Source organism: Pteropus vampyrus, unplaced genomic scaffold (assembly GCF_000151845.1).
Source record: "Pteropus vampyrus isolate Shadow unplaced genomic scaffold, Pvam_2.0 Scaffold115, whole genome shotgun sequence".
NCBI lineage: Eukaryota > Metazoa > Chordata > Mammalia > Chiroptera > Pteropodidae > Pteropus > Pteropus vampyrus.
The window spans coordinates 5,073,124-5,088,748 of record NW_011888896.1 but is presented as its reverse complement, the minus strand read 5'-3'; the positions used below and the strand labels follow the sequence as shown (position 1 = coordinate 5,088,748).

Here is a 15,625-nt window from a genome sequence, read left to right as displayed (position 1 = left end):
TTGACAGATAATAAAAGCTTTAATAAGAAAATAGGAGTCTATGTGCATTTCACAATTATAAAAGTACAAAAGTAACTAATACAACCAAAATATAAATCTTTCTAAATACCAAAAGAAAATTAAAAATAAGAAAAACAAACAACATAGGTAAAGAAACATGGGAAATAAACATAGTAATATTTATAATATCAAAATTATCAATTATATCAAGAAATGTGAAAGGGCGTAATATTTATAACATCAAAATTATCAATTATATCAAGAAATGTGAATAGGCTTAACCAAATAAAAAGGAAATGATTCTAAATTTGGCTTACAAAGTAGATCTAACTATGTGCTTTGTACAAGAGACAAAACTAAAATAAATGATTTATAAAGAGTGGCATATAGAAAGGGACAAAGATATCCAGGTAAATGGGAGCAGTAGAAAACATTTCAATACTGATATCAAATAAAGGATAAAATTCAAGGGAAAAACAATATTGAACATAAAAAAGAAGAATAGTTAAAATTCTAAAAACCATAAATCATAACAAAGATATAACATTTATGGAAAGAGTAATTAGACATAGTAAGAAACACACTAATAAAGCAGACTTTAAGACATCAATCTCAGTATAAGACAGGTCAAATAACAAAAAATAAGATACAGAAGATCTAACAACATAATAAATAATTTAGAGTTTATGAAAATATATTTACTAATACTAATATGATAGAATGCAACTTTTCAAGTGTACATTGAACATTCACAAAAATTAACTATATATTAAGTCATAAAGAGTATCAGAAAGTTGAGGAAATAACACTCTGGTTATAATGAAATAAACTAAAAATAACAAAATAAAAATATCTTTTTACTTAAATATTTAAAATTACTTCTATTCAGCAACTCCTAGGCAAAAAATGAAATGCAGACAAATTATAAAAAATTTAAAAATCTGTGATGAAAATACTACATTTCAGCATCTGTGTGTTTCATGACAGGAGTGAGCTAAGAAATATCTTACAGCATTGAAAAAAATAAAAGAATGAAAATAAATTTGTTAAATTGCCAATTCAAAAGTTATACAAAAAAAAAGTTATACAAAGAATTAAAAAAATAAAAACATGAAAGCTTAGGGAGGGAAATTACAAGTATAAAAGCAGAAATTTGAGAGTCAGTTTATCTAAGTAATAAATCCTTGCTTTGGGGAAAAATTAACTAAATAGAAAAACCACCAGTTAATCTAGAAAAAACCACCAGTTAATCTAGAAAAAATCACAAATATGCAAAATAAGAAATGAAAAGAGAAAGTAGCCATGGAAACAGAAGAAATTCTAAAACAATCAAAAGAGACTGTATTGCTGACCTCTATGCAAATGCTTTGAAGATCTAGATGAATTGGATGATTTCCTAGAAAGATGAAGTTTACTTGTTTAATCGAACCCTTCAGAGACAGAAAGTTTAAACAGACTATTTCTTATGGAAGAAATATCAAAAGTTATCAAGAAGCAACTTTACAAGGGAATTTTATCAACTATTTAAAGTCTAGATAGCTCTAATGCTATATAATTGCTTCAGTGCACCAGATATCGAGGGAAATATCCAATTCTTTTTATGAAACAAATACAACATTAAATCTGTTAAGGAGAGTATAAAAAATAAAGTTACTGGCGAGTGTAACATTTAAAAATCAATGCAAAAATAGTAAATACAATATTAACAGTCAGAATCCAATACCACAGTAAGAAAATAAAACACCCATGACCCAATAGGATTTATTCCAGAAATGCAATATTTTAATATTTGAAAATCTATCATTACAATATACTGTATTGATAGTTCTAAGGAGAAAAATAAAATATAGATGTATATTTTATATTCTCATCCTAAATCAGTATCATATTTATTGGAGGAAATACTAGAGGCATATCCACCCCATGGTTATCACAACAGGATGTCTACAATATTTACTAATAATTAACAGTATGCTGGCAGTATTAACAAATGCAATCGGACAAGAGAAACCATTTGGAGTTAATAAAAATTGGAAAAGAACTAAAACTATCTTTATTTGCAGATTATATAATACTATACCTGAGAAATACTAGAGGGACAATGATAAAATCTAAACAATAAAATAATTCAGTAAGATAGCAGATATAGAATTAACATACAGAAAACAATAACTAGGTAGGGGATATAATAGTAACTTATAATAGTAACAAAGAAGATAAAGTATTAGAAGCAAACTTAAAAAGGAATATGCCAAATTTTATATATATATATGTATACACACACACGCACACACACACACACACACGCATATAAATATAAAACTTTATAACAACCCAGAAGATATAAAAGTAGACTTAAAAAAAAATAAAAAATTTTTATTTTCAAATACGATGTCATCATAATGCAGATATCAGTTCTCCCTACGCTAATTTATATATTTAAGTCAATCTCAATAAAAATCAATTTTTTTTCCAATGACAATTTTCTGAGAACAAGTTTTTTTACCTCCTTGATTAATTTGATTCCCAGGTATTTTATTGTTTTTGATGCAATTGTAAATGGGATTGTTTTCTTCATTTCTATTTCTGAAAGTTCATCATTGGTGTATAAGAATGCCACTGAATTTTGAATATTAATTTTGTATCCTGCTACTTTACTGAATTCATTGATCAGTTCTAACTGTTTTTGGTGGAATATCTCTATATGGTATAGGGTTCTCTCTATATAATATCATGTCATCGGAGCCAGAGGAGAGAAAGAGCAATTAGGGGGATCATTTTATAAACTATATAAATGTCTAACCAATGTACTGTACACTTGAAACTAATAATAAAATAAAATTTAAAAACATTGAAGTAAAAAAATCAACTTTATATATGGAGCTAGACAAGTTATAATAAAGCTGATATGAAAAATAAAGATGCAAGAATAGATAGAAAAACAGTGAAAAAGAGAAAAACTATAGGAGAAGATTAGCCCTGCCAGTTATTAATGTATGCTGTTAGCCTCTTTGGTTAGTTGTGTGCTACTGGTACATTAATGGGTACACAAGTCAGTGGAATAGAATAGGAAGTCCAGAAAGAAACCACAGTGAATATGTAAATTTGATTTGCTTCTGGAAAAATTAAATAGACATTTGAGCAAAAAACCAGTAAAACAAAATTTATATCTAGTTTACATAAGAATCAACTCCAAATGAACAAGAGATAAAAGATGTAAGAGATGTTGATCTAATAAAAGTTTTTTTTTTATAGACAGATGCAAAAAGACTTAGCTAATATCCCTTTTTCTTATAGTTCTTCCCTTTCCAATTTCCCTTTCCAATCCTTTCCAATTTCCTCTTTCTGGAACTCTGATTATACATCATTGGACCTTTTCAGTTTTTCCTTGATGTATCTTAATTTCTCTTTTATATATACCATATTGTTCACTTTCTATGTTGAATTCTTTATTTTTTAAGGTCCATTAGTTTATGAATTCTGTCTTTAGCTGGTTAACCTGTCTATGGATTTTAAATTTCAATTAATATATTGACTATTTCCAGGGTGTTTGTTTAGTCCTTTTTTCAAATCTTCCTTCGTAATATTTGAGGGTCTTTTATTTCTTTTGTCATTCTTTAGTCTTTTTTATTTTTTGAAACATATTTTGTACTTTGAATCTGATATTCCTGATATCTTCAGATTTTTGTGGCTCTGATTCTTCAGTATTTTTTTTTTTTTTCTGTAGAAGTCTCATTCTGAATGATCTATTTCCTTGATGTTGTGTGATTTTCATCTATCGTTAGAAAATTTCCTTGGAACTCCACTGCGGGGATTCTTTGATTTCCATAGTGCATTTTCATTTCCCTTTGCCTGGTACTTGTGACAGACCAACCAGCTCTTCTTCATAACAATACTATTGACCTTTTGGGAGAAGGGATGGCTTACAGATAGTGTCCGTACAAGCTACAAAACTTCATGAGTGCTGGTTAGGAATTTTAGGGGAGAGTTCTCCTTCCCCGATCCAAATTTTCCTTACTTTCTATCTTTGTGTGAGTGTTTTTTCTTTTTTTTTTTTTGTTTGTTTAGTTTGTTTTAGTTTGCCACTTGGTAATGTGGTAAACCAAAAACAGCTCTTTTGGGGTTTTTGCTTCATTGAAGGGTATTGGTGTGACCTCCCACAATGTTTAGCCATCAAGCCTTTTTCTGTCATTCCTGATAGCTATGAATGGCTGACCTGTTAATACCAGACTTCTGAATACTTAGGATTGGAAGATCCTCTCAACCTGCCTAAACAACGAAGACCACAGAGCTCACCTATATTTAGGAATCATACCCTTTTGACATTTTGGGCCTCAGGTGGTTTTCCCTTATACCCAAGTCACTCCTTGTTAAAAATGTAATTTAAATTTGAACAGTTATTAAAAATGTAACAATGTTTTTTTTTTGTTTATTTATTTTTTTGTACTGGAAGAGTTTGTATTACAAATCCAGTCTACCATCTACTCTCTAATATTGTTAGAAACAAAGTCTCTCCAACCTATATGTCATACTGTCATCTATACTCAATTGCAAATATTAGATCTTTCACATATTCAAAATGTTTAATTCTTCCTAAATGTCTTCAAGATGAAAGACGCATTCCTTATCAAGGCTCTTGATTTGATTTCCTTCATAATTTGATCCCCGTGTAGCATTTTAGCTTGAACTTTTATAACTCTTCCTTCTTATTCTTTGTTCTATTAAAATACTTACATGTTCCCTATACAACATCATTTATCTTGACTCTGTGCCTTTGCTGTTTAACTCTCAGCCAGAGATTTAGTTTTAGTTATAATTTTTGTTGATTTGCCCAACCCATCTTTCAGGACTAAGGTGATGCTTTGACATAATGTCTCATAGGAAGCACCCTTTGGCCTACCCTAATATTCATCATTTTCCAACTGCCTTCTGACTGTATCCTGTCTTTATCAAAGTTCTAGCACTTACCATGATAAGAAAAAATTGAGTTAAAACTTGCTTATTTATCTCATCCCCAGTGCCTACTATGTTACCTTCCATATAACAAAAAACATTGACTGATAAATACGTTTCTTTAAAATCTCATTACATGATCTAGCAACTTTAATTGTTATTTTTTCATTACCAGTTTTTACAGAGAACATGTAAAGAATGTTATTTTATACTTTAGTTTTTTTTTGTGTGTGTGTTCTCACACAAAACACTTTCCCATATATGATCATAGTAAGTAACTTCTCCAAAGTTTAAAAAAAAAAACTGTAAAATAACCTGGATTTAAAAGAAGTGTTTTGTTGTTTTTTTTAATTTCAAGGTCATATTTAGCCCTGCTGCACACCTGCCAGTCCATGAACATCATAATCCTGAGTGATTGTTAATGTCAAGATGATAATAATGGAGTTTGTTGACATGATTACTTTTCTAAATTGCTTCAATTTTCCACATTGTACCTCTTATCTTATTTTACAGTTGCAAAAAGTTTTGGTCGAATCAAAATTAGCTTTCCTTAGTTTTTTTGTGGTGCAGTTTTTGAACGCTAACAAAATAAATTTTGTAATATTTTTCTCTTGGAGGATGATCATTTTCTCAGTGTTCCGAAGAAATCAAAAGAGATTTGAATATTAAAGCTTTCCTAATGATATTTGTGGAGAAAAGTTCAGAATTTAAAAATATCTAGATTAAAAGACTGAAGCTATAAAGACATTTTATTAGGTAAAGGTGTATTTTGGTCATTACTTAAACATACAGGATCTAAATGGAGTGGTGTGTTTGATCTCCATGAAATCTGGCAATAGTGGTGAAAAGGAAATACACGAAAGCGAGGAATTAAGATATGGAATGTGATCATAACACAGAGATCATAGTCTACCCAAGTTTATCTCAGTAATAAAATAGCAGAAATATTTGAGCTCATGACTGAGCTTCTCACTTGTTTTTATTGAAGTGAAATTCATAAAACATAGTTAACCTTTTTAAAGTATACAACTGTCATTTAGTGCATTCACAGTGTTGTGAAACTGCCCCCTTTCGCTAATTTTGAAATTACTTTTTTATCACATCAGAACATTTCTACTTCATATTCAATAAGTAATCACTCTCTATTTCACCCTATGCCCATCCTTGGATACCCCCAACTGCTTTATGGATTTTCATATTCTTCATAAGGAATCATAGCTGTGATCTTTTGTGCCTTGCTTTTTAAATTTAGCATAATTTTGCCAAGGCTCATTCAAGTTGTAGCGTATGTCAGTATTTCATTCTTTTTTTATGCCTGAGTGCTAATACGTTCTATATACAACACAATTTGCTTCTCCATTCAACTGTCGGTGAATGTTTTGGTTGTTTCTACCTTTTGTCTATTGTAAATAGTGCTGCTCTGAACACTTAGGAACAGATATTTGTTTGAGTACCTGTTTCAGTTCTTTGGGATATATACCTAGGAGTGGAATTGCTGGGTCTTATTGTAATTCTATGTTTAACCTTTTGAGGAAACAAAACATTTCTACAGTAGCTATTCCATTTTACATTTCATTAGGAATATATGAAAGGTCCTATTTCTCCACACCCTCATTAACTTATTTTTTGTTTTGTTTTGTTTTCTTTTTTTTTTTTATTATGACCATCCTAATGGGGGTGAAGTAGTTTATCATTGTGGTTTTGATTTGAATTTCCTTAATGGTCAATTATATTGAACATCTTTCATATGCTTGTTAGCCATTTGTATATCTCTTCGGAGAAATGTCTATTCAAGTAGTTTGCCCATTGTTTAATTGGATTGTTTGCCTTTTTGTTGTTCAGTTCAAGTGTTTGTCATGTATTCTGGGTACTAAACCATTATAGATATATAATTTATATATATTTTCTCCCATATGTAGGTTGTCTTTTTACTTTCTTGATAATGTATTTTCATGCACCTAAGGATTTAATTTTTAAAAAGTCCGATTTATTTTTTCTTTTGTTGTCTGTGCCTTTGGTGTCAAATCTCAGAATCCATTGATGAATCCAAAGTTATGAGGATTTATCTCTATGTTTTCTTTAATAGTTTTATAGTTTTAGCTCTTATATTTAACTCTTTGATCCATTTTGAGTTAATTTTTGTATGTAGTATGAAGTTGGGGTCCAAATTAATTATTTTGCTTGTGGTAATTCAGCTATTCTTGCATAATTTGTCAAAGAGACTATCATTTTCCCAAAGGTCTTGGGACCTCTGTTAAAATCAATTGGTTATATATATTTGGGTTTACTTCTAGACTCTCCATTGTATTCTTTTGGCCTATAAGTCTATTCCTGTGCCGGTACTATATTGTCCAGATGATGCTTTGTTTACTTTCTGTGCATGAGTACCTCCCCAAAGCAAGAGTCTTTCCCTTCTTCCTACTATCAAATGACAGAAAAGGGACATAACAAGGTATCTCCACCATTTCTAATTTAATGCCTGCCAAATATCTGTATATAAGATGGGAAAAGATGGGTTATCACATCCATAAAATCAAATCTGGGTACATCGTATAATAGAAAAGAAGTTGACTTCATGGTCTAGTATACTTAGACTGGAGTCCCAGTTACCAGGTCGAGCTTGTAATTTCAACCTTTTTGAAACTTAGTTTATACCTCTGTTAAATATGGGTAAAAATACCTATCTTGTTGTATTTTTGTAATGACTATATGTAAATTTCCCCTACTTCAGTGCCAGACACAAAATTGTTGTAGAAAAAATTAAAGCTATTAATAATAACTCTTGTATTTTTTTTTTTTCTTTTAAACAGAACCTTATATAGAGAACAGTTGTAAACCTTGAAAAATGGTCTCCTGAAGACCTTGGAAAAGCAGTCCATTTTACACATTTTAGAAGATGCTTCCTAGGCATCTTATCTCATATAAGCATTTAGGGCTATAAATTACCCACTCCATTGAAGCATTAGATTATTGATTTAATACTTTTTTCTTTTCTAATATAAGCATTTAGGGCTATAAATTACCTACTCTATTGCATTATAATTAACTGGCTTTAGTGCTTTACTTGTGTCTCACAAGTTGTGACGATGTATTTTATTTCTAATCATTTTAACTCATGGATTATTTAAAGTTACCAGATGTTTGGAGATTTTTTTTATATCTTTGTGTTATTGATTTCTCATATGATTCCTTTGTGGCCAGAGAACAAACTGTATAATTTCAAGTCTTTTAAATTTGTTGAGGTTTGTTTTATGATCTAGAATATAGCCTATAATGGTACACGTTTTCTGGGTGTTCAAGAAGAATCTGCTGTTGTTGAATGGTGTATTTTATAAATATCAATTAGATCAAGTGACAGGAGTGACAACTTCTAAGCTTTTTTTCACCTATTTATCTTTTAAAATTTTATTTATTTAAATTAGTTTCAAGTACACAGCACATTGGTTAGACATCTATATAGTTCATAAAACAATCCCCCCAATTGCTCCCTCCCTCCCCTGGCCCTCCACCTAGCCTGCATTCCCTCTGCCGTGCTCCTCATCCCCATGACCAACTATCAACTATCAACTACTAATTTGTACTTCTTTAACCCTTCACCCCATTCTCCAAGATGAAATTGACTAGTCTTAAATTCTTGATAATTTTTCTATTTTTCACTTATTTTAAGGTATAGCTATTCCGGGGTAGCAGCTGAAAGCCTGGCATGTTTACTGGATTTTTTCACCTTTGTAGATTCTAAAGTCCAATGTTTGTCTCTCAGTTTTGTAACATTCTAAAAGGTTGTCTCAATTTCTCAACCTCTTAGCTTCTATTTGTGAATTGGCAAGTAACTTGAGAAAAATGTTACCAAATGTTACATCTATCTTTGCCCTTCTCTCCTCTATGGGATCTTGGCTATTGAAATATCTTGGAAACTCTCTGGGTGTGTGTGTGTGTGTGTGTGTGTGTGTGTGTGTGTGTGTGTGTGTGTGTGTGTGTGTGTGTGTGTGTGTGTGTAACGCTATATTTTCCATCAAATTTTCTCCAGTTTTTTCCTAGTTTTAATTATTGGTAGAATTGTTTTGATACAAGATAATCTGCCATAGCTAAAGCTGGAACCACAATAATTATTTGACTGAGTACCTATTATCTGTCAGGTACCATTCTAGAATCTCTATTATAGATTCTGTCCCCTAATAGAGCTTATATTCAAGTGGGACAGTCAGCACAATGAGAGCATATCACTAAAACCCAGTTAATCAGTAGTCTCTCAATGGTAAGTGGTTGCTCCAGTGATAGGCTTTATGAAAAAAGTCAAGCCAATTAGACCTGATAGGCCTCAGTTAGAAGGTGTCTGGAGGCACTGAAATAAAAAGAAATTTTATTTCCGCAGAAGTTGGAATTGAGAGAATATAAGCCTGAAGATACTGGGATGAAAGAAAAAAGAGACTTTTTTTTTCCCCCGGGTAGGCAAAGGCATGAAATCAACATAGAGAAAAAGCAGTGCCAAGACATGGTAAGAGTCACCATACTGATTAAATTGTTTAGGTTTCCAGCACTAATTCTGGATGCATCAGCCAGGTGAATTATACTGGTTTTGCTTAAGCCTGTCTGATATGGATTTGTCACTTAAAACCTCATTAATACTCATTTTAACTAGCAAATTCAGTGGATACTTTTTGGTACTTTAGTGGCCTCTCTTTGCATTTAACTTTGACTTTCTTTTTTCTTAAACATTTATTTTACTTTAGCTAACTTAATACTACCATTATTTATTGGTATTTCTTCTAAGATTCATACTAGTTTTCCTCAGACTCCTTCTCAGGTTTTTTGTCTCCCTCTGTCTTAACTAACTTGCATCCCTCATGATTATATCCTTGGTCCTTTGTCCTATCTTATCTCAATGAATGTCTTTGTATGTCTTAACTAAATGAATATCAACTAGAATTTATACAGAAACCAGAGAGTTAGTCTTGACTCATTGATTCTACCTCTTAAATATCCTTTATTTTCATTCCTTGATTACAGTTAGTACTGTTTCTCTGTATTAGTTCAGTCCTTTATAAATTCTCTCTTGTACTAATTAACAGTAGCCTCCTAACTTATCTCTCTCCTTTTAGCCTCATCATTTTCTAAATTGTCACCAGAGTGGTAGAGCTTCATTGCAAAACTCAATTTGTCATTTCCTTACATTACACATAAAGTAAAGTTAGTACCTAGGGGGTGATCCTAGCTGTCTTCTCCATATTTCTTGAACTTTCTTTCTGCCATTTGCTCTTGTTATAGAAAATTATTTGGAGATCTATCAAAAAAGTTATGCTTTCTTATGCTTTGGTTCCATTGCTCTAGCTATTCCCTATGAAATGTATTTTTCTGTGTGCCAGTCTGCTGAACTCATGGTTATACTTCAAATCACAGCTCAAATTATTGTCTCCTTTTTGAAATATTCCCCAAACTCTCTCAGACAAATTTAGGTAGGTCACTCCACTTATATTGTAGATATAGTATTATTCTATGGTAGCATTTATCACATTATATTACAAATGACATAGTTTTCTTTCCTAAATTTTAAATGATGTAAGAAAGGAGAAATTTTAATGATTCTTTGAATTTCTAGAATCTCAAACAGTATCTGACACACAGAAGGCATTCAGTAATTTAAGTGAATGCATTATAAAATTGGGTAAAACATTATTTTTTTATATTCTAGTTAGGTAGGCTGTCATATAATTTCACTTACTTTTTTCACTTGTAACTTATTTATTATTATGTTTCCCATTTTTCAATCCTGAAAATATTTTCAGGAACATTAAAGAAATAAAAAACCATACGCATCATACATCTTTTTAGTATATAAAAAACTGATCATAATCCCAATTTAATGAAAACAGATTTATCACACTAATTTTTTACACATGGGGAAATTAAAGTGAGGAGAGTTGAGAAGCTTGCCTGGGAATATGGGACTAGTAAATTTTGAAAGTAAGACACAAGAATTTAAGTCTTTCTAACTGAAGTATTTACTTTTTTTACTACAACACAATTCATTCTTTAGGACCAAGGGGATAAGCATACCTCATCATGCTTATCCTTTTAAAATGTTTGACATTTTAGACATTTTGTTTACTGATGACATTTTAGACATTTTGTTTACAGAGTCAGTAAAAAGGTCTGTTACATATTAGGTGACAACTTAGAAATAAGAGATAGAACTAGAGCTAGACATATATAAAGTGAATTGAGAATGAATGAGAGAATGAATAAAAAGTAATGCCAAGAGTAAATAAACACTGACATGATATATCTGCAAATTTTCTTTGAAAAACTTAGTTAATGCAACCTTTGAAAAGCTTGGATATTTAGAGCTGTTTGACAATAATGCTTGCCAAATACAAGTAAGTTCTTACAAGTTTAGAATCTTTGTGAGCAAACAAAATATAAACAAAATATTTACTTATCCCTACCCATAATTATCATTTGAGGAAACAAAAAGAGCCAAATCAAAAATCCTAGTTGAATTAAGTGGTGGTGGATTGTGAGAATGGCAGTATTTTTTATATTCAGGCTTGATCTTTTCCTCGATTTCTTCTAAAGAAATGAGAGAAAAGAAAAACAAAGGCATAGCTCAGTTTCTCTTTCTGATGCAATTATTTAGGGCAGTTAACATATATGGTATGAGTTGTTTGAATTTAGTAGGTTTCAGGTGAAGACTCAAAGTGGCTAGCCTAATAATAGTTGACAAAGAGAGCAAGAAAATTAATGATAGAAGACTAAATTGATTGTACTTTTGTTAGGGTTTTTGGTTTTGTTTTGTGTTTTTAAATATTTTGGAAAAGCAAAAAGAATGTTTATGAATGAGATAAGTCACAATATCTTCTCTACAAGTTTAAGCTATCTGGAATTGATTTTTGTATATGGTATAAGGTAGGATCCAGTTTCATTTCTTCTCCATGTGGTTAACTCATATATGTTTTCTGTGTACAGTAAGTCCTCACTTAATGTTGTTGATAGTTTCTGTGACTTTATTTGAAATGATATGTAATGAAACTAATTTAGGCTAGTTGATATAAACAAGAGTTAAGTACCTATGGCATCTCATTGATGTTATAGCAAAATGATGTTAAATAAAAGGATCTTATTCAATGACCTGATGTAGTTAATATACAGATACATGTGTGTGTGCATATATACATATATTTATATATTTTCTGTTTTTTAACATAACACACGTGTGTGTATATCCCTTACATTTATGTTACACTGGTCAGTTTATCCCTATGCCTTTATCACATTGCATTACCGTGTCATAAAGTCTTGGTATTTTCTTCTTCAAGAGTATTTTGGCTAACCATGGCTTTTAGTCTTCCATAGATGTTATATTATCATTTTATAACTTTCTTGTTGAAGATTGTATTTTTCAGAGATAGCTCCACTAATTCATCCTTTCCTATGTGTTCCTATCAACATATGACATTGACACTACTCCAAAGAGTGTGATCTTAAATCTGGATGGCTCTGTGATTACGGCAGAAGTGATACATATCTTTCAAGGCTGAGTAGTAAAAATTTTTTAAGCTTCTACCCAGCTATTCTGTGTCATGCACCTCAGGAGTTCTGAGTAGACTTTTGTAATGTCTGGCTACCCTAAGGCAACTATGCTGGAGAGATCACATGAGATGGATATGTATTTAAAGATAAGACACTAAGGAGCCCCAGCTATTCCAACTTCAACTGTTCCAGCCCTTGACTTTGGTGCTAAACATATGAGAAAGCAAATCGTCAGATAATTCTAATCTCTCTTTCAAACAGTCTCAACTTCTTGGATGTTTAGTTAAGTAGAAACTGGAAATTCCTTCTGAGTTGTAGAATTAAGAGTAAAGTAAATATTGCTTTCATTTTAAGCCACTGAGTTTTCAAGTGGATTGTCACATAGCCACAGTAATGGAACAGTTCAACACATACCACACCCACACCACATACATACCTCTAAGTGTTACAACTTTAATAATAAATGCATTGAATCTATAGCTAAATTTGGGGGAGAATTGGCATCTAATTGATATTGACAAGAGATTTCCAGTCCATGAATATGATATAAATTTTTATTTGTTGGGACTCTTAAAAGTCTTTCAAAAGTCTACAGAGGTATCATATAAATTTTTAAGTTTATTTTTTCCTAAGTATCTTGTATTTTATGCTATTATATATGTAAGCTTATTTTGATTTTTCTAACTAGTTAATGCTGGTATATAGACATATAATTATCTTTTTAATATTGATTTTGTATCTAGTACCTTGTTAAACTATTAATTCTAAAAACTTACTATTAATCATTTCATTTTCTACATAGAAACTTTTTCAAATATTTCCAAATATTTATAATTTATTTCTTCTTTTCTAAGGGGAGCATATTTTAGCATCCTTCCTTCATTCTAAGATACCCTTGATTACAATATGCACAAAAATACATTTATCTGATTTAATAAAGTTTTATTTTTCAAAACGTACACTTGATGGGACCTGTTGTTCATGCATCTTCACCAGCAGCTGCAGTATCCCCACCCTTGGTGTTCCTGGTGTAAATTACTTGAGCTCTGTGCTTTGAAACTAGTTTATAAGCCCTTTACTAAGGAACTCCTGAAGGGCTGCCCTGGCTAAGGAACCTCGGATCTTCAGTCTCTCAGAGACAATAGCTGAGATTATAAGCTTATTGTTGGGAACTTTCTTACAGAGTTTTTCATATGTCGCTTTGTCAAGCAAGACTAGGTTATTAAGCTTGTCCTGAACTTTGCCTTTGGAGCATTTCTTCTTATTGGCCTTACCCCAGGTTTGTTCACTGGGCCTTTTCCTTGGTCAACTTTCCAGCATCTTTCTTCTTCTTGTCCTTGGGTGGCATAGTGAAGCTCCGAGAGCAGCTGCTACCACTGCAGCCTTGCTAACGTGTCAGACAAAAAGCAAAATCACGTAGCGTGTAAAAAAACTTGCCCCTTATAATTAAAAAAAAACAATATTTTTTTCCTGCCTTGTTTGGCTGATTTGGACCTCCACTATAATGTTAAATAGAAGTCGTGAAAGGGGACACCATTGTTTTATTCACATTATAATAGAGAATACAGGTTTTGGAAATGCACATCTATTTTTGAATTTTATCGAATACTTTTTCTGCTTCAGTTGAGGTAATAATTTGTTTTTTTTCCTGATATGATGAATTGTTAGTTTATTTTCTAATGATAAACTAATCTTGCATTTCCAATATAAGCCCAACTTAATTCACACACACACACACACACACACATATTTTATGCATTACTGGATTCAGTTTGCTATTATTCAGTTTAGGATATTTACATTTTTTTTTTTTTTTTTGACTGAGATTGCTGTTTACTTTTCCTCTCGAACTGTTTTTATATTAAATTTAGGATAGTTGCATCCATGTCCATGAGCAATACTAGTCTTTAATTTTTTTTTGTTGTTGTTGTTCTGTCCTTTTAAAGTTTTGGTATAAAAATTGACTTGGGTTCATAACATGGAATGCAACTGGTTTCTACTTTGACTCTATAATCTGGAATATTTTGTGAGATATTAGGTTTATTTGTTTGTTTGAAAGCAAAGTCATTTGGGCCTGTAATTTTATTAGCAAAGAGATTTTGAAATACTGACTAAACTACTTATTGGCTGTCATTAATCCTGTCGGGCTATTTCTTGTCAAATAAGGTTTTGTTGCATTTTAAAAAGAATGTATCGATTTCATCCATGTTTTCAATTGTGTAGCTAAAGTTGTTCAGAGTATCTACTCATCTTTTAAATAACTGCTAAGTGTATAGTTGTCTCATTTATAATATTGCTTATTTTGCTTTCTCTTTTGTGCTTTATCAATAGTAGCAGAGAATTGTCAGCTCTTAAGAAATTGACAGTTCTTAAAAGATCTAACATATATTTTTTGAGCCTCAATATTTTGTTCTTTTTAAAATATTTTTTCTTTCTTTCATCTTAGATTTTTTCAACTTTTATTTTTGTAACAGAATGGATGTTTTGCTATTTAACTCTTAACATTCTTCTTTTCTAAGTTTTAAACTTCTACATATTTCATTCGTAGAAAAGTTTTGGCTGTACTCTTACAAGTTTTAAATTATGGCATTTTTCACTATTTTGAAGTCCTCAATATTTTTTATTTTTTCATTATGACTCTTTAAATCATAAATTTAGAAGCGTATTTAATAATTTCCAAACTTATGTTTTTTTTCTCTAGTTAACATTTTACTATTGATTTGAAGTTAATTGTATTGTGATCCTAGAATGGCATATATAATAGTAATCCTTTGAAATATATTTAGGCTTGACTTTTTGTATAGCATAGGATCGATTTTCATCAGTGTTTTATTGTGTTTGAAAAAAAATGTATATTCCTCCAATATTGGCTTCAGTGTTCTGTATATTCCCATTCGATTCAATTTATTAATTATTTAAATGAACTCGATTTTTTCTGCTTAATCTATCAGTTACTGAAAATGCCATACAATATATGTTAATATCCTACTATGATGGTAGATTTGTCAGTTTTTTTTATTATTCTTACGCAAGTTCTCAAATTTGTACCTTATATATATATTCAACATTGCATATATTTCAGAATTATGTCTTCATGATGAATTAAACCTTTTATTATTATGCAGTGCTCTTCTATCTCTTGCAA

General features: G+C 30.9%; 1 pseudogene; it reads right to left on the bottom strand.

Moving 5' to 3' along the window:
• Positions 1–13,448: 13,448 nt before the first annotated feature.
• Positions 13,449–13,828, bottom strand: LOC105295881 (annotated as a pseudogene).
• Between the last annotated feature and the right edge of the window lie 1,797 nt (positions 13,829–15,625).